The sequence below is a fragment of the Aplysia californica genome, unplaced genomic scaffold, assembly GCF_000002075.1.
Source record: "Aplysia californica isolate F4 #8 unplaced genomic scaffold, AplCal3.0 scaffold00465, whole genome shotgun sequence".
In the NCBI taxonomy this organism is placed as follows: Eukaryota; Metazoa; Mollusca; class Gastropoda; order Aplysiida; family Aplysiidae; genus Aplysia; species Aplysia californica.
This window is the reverse complement of record NW_004797735.1, coordinates 268,539-270,300: the sequence shown is the minus strand read 5'-3', so window position 1 is coordinate 270,300 and position 1,762 is coordinate 268,539.

Here is a 1,762-nt window from a genome sequence, read left to right as displayed (position 1 = left end):
GTAATAGTAATAATAATACACCTAGTAATAATGGAAATCTAATTGTTCGTCTGTCAATTTCTGAAAATGTGTGTGTGCCTGGGCTCGGGAAAGGTACTGTAAGACATATCTTTATGAATTGTGTTTTACGGTACAAAAATACTTCCTGAACACTTTTCTTTTTAGATTGTTAAGATAGCTGAAACACTTTGTGAGATCTGGTTAATATTGTCATGTAGTGTTCAGAAACGAAGTTTTGAAAAAAAATAGCTTTGAAATTTCCCCTATATCTGGACAGAGTTCTATTTCTAATGAGCATCGTGGAGTTTGTTTCTGAAATATTAAACACCACTGTTACTACGTGCTACAAGAGAAGCTATACGGGCCGACAAATGAACTGAGCAGGACGGCCCAATTTATGACAGATACCAGACTTCAAGTGTGATGCGATCGAGAAGAAGAAGAAGACTGTTACTACGCAAAGTGCAACTTTAAAAAAGCAGTTTTGGGCAGTTTAACAGTTTCAGTGTGTTATTAAAACATTTTAAAAGCAAATTCAGGATCAGTTTGAACAAGAAATTTTACAAAATTGACTTGGCTTCTCTCATGAAGTGTGGGAGGGTACGTATATGCGCGAAGCCTCTCTTCCAGTACTATGTCAGTATATGTATTCCTACGCTCCAGACACCACTCGAAAGGATACAAGCTCACCTAAATTTTGATATGCAATATCAAGGGGTTGATTTTTATGAAGGAGTCATAGAAATCTTCGACAAAGGAAATGATACAAATGTAGAAGAGTCGTTTTGTGGCTTTGCTTTGCTCATGAAGTAGAACAGGGCACAAATGCGCACAATCTGCCACCCCTTACTACAGGTATTTAAACGCATGCGCATTTCCCAAAATCGCATAAATCGCGTAAAACAGACTGATCTAAATACTGGTATGCAGTGTGATGGGGTTTGCTTTTATGAACGGGTCGTAGAAACCTTCAACAAATTATAGGTTCTGTCAGCAATTAATGTTCTCAGGCATTCTATGTTATTACTGAAGATGCCTTGTGTCCAAATACGTCTCCAAAAATGCAGCTTTAGCATAGAATAAAATCAAATTCCTTTACATATAGATAGATAAATGGTTAAAGAGTAAGTTTCTGATGGAACCAATTTTTTTCTTTGTAAAAAATCAATGTTGACCTATAATATTGTTCACGCAATTGTGTCTTAGGGTACCTTTAACAAGGCACGCACACAAATGATCAATGCATCTGCAAATTAAAATACTTGTATTTATAAACCAAAGTAGAAGAAATAAAGATTAAATTACTTATGGTTTCTACTATGCTCAACGATACAGATTCTGGCCCAGAAGAGTTTGCCATATTTTGAGTATTTAATTACAATTTTCCTTTCCACTTGCTGCTTGCGGGCTTTTACCCTGGCCTCGACGTTTTCAATTCATAAAGTCTCACTTAATTTCTTGCTATCTGTGATTGCTATTTTCTAACTAGGTCTGCCAAGAGTTAGGCAGTCCTAGGTAAAGGATTTGATGTTTAAGTCCTTCAGAGACTTGTTTAGGGGTCTATGTAGCACCTTTTCGGCCGACCAACTTTATGTTTCCCCAAGGACAGCTATAATACTACGTTTAGGAATCCACATGAGCTTAGAAAACAGACTCTCCACATTAAATGCCCTTTTGAGAATTTCGGTAACTGGTAGTTTCTCTTTCTATCTGATTTCTAGAATTCTTCTGAAACATCTCGTGGGAATTGATAAAGCATCTT